Here is a 204-nt window from a genome sequence, read left to right as displayed (position 1 = left end):
AGGCTATGCTCCCTTTGTGACTCCACTGTGATGGCTTGGATGAGGGTAAAGGTCATTCCCAAGCTGGCATTTGCAAAAGTGAGTAGAGAGGGGAACTTGTGTCTCATTTCACACCAGTCAGCCCACCAGCTCGGGCTCACCTTTTCTATGAGGCCTGAGCTCCCTCTGCAGCTCCTGGGAGGACGATATCTAGGATGAGGACAC

Source organism: Neomonachus schauinslandi, unplaced genomic scaffold (assembly GCF_002201575.2).
Source record: "Neomonachus schauinslandi unplaced genomic scaffold, ASM220157v2 HiC_scaffold_2807, whole genome shotgun sequence".
NCBI classification, from domain to species: domain Eukaryota; kingdom Metazoa; phylum Chordata; class Mammalia; order Carnivora; family Phocidae; genus Neomonachus; species Neomonachus schauinslandi.
This window is presented reverse-complemented; position numbering follows the sequence as displayed.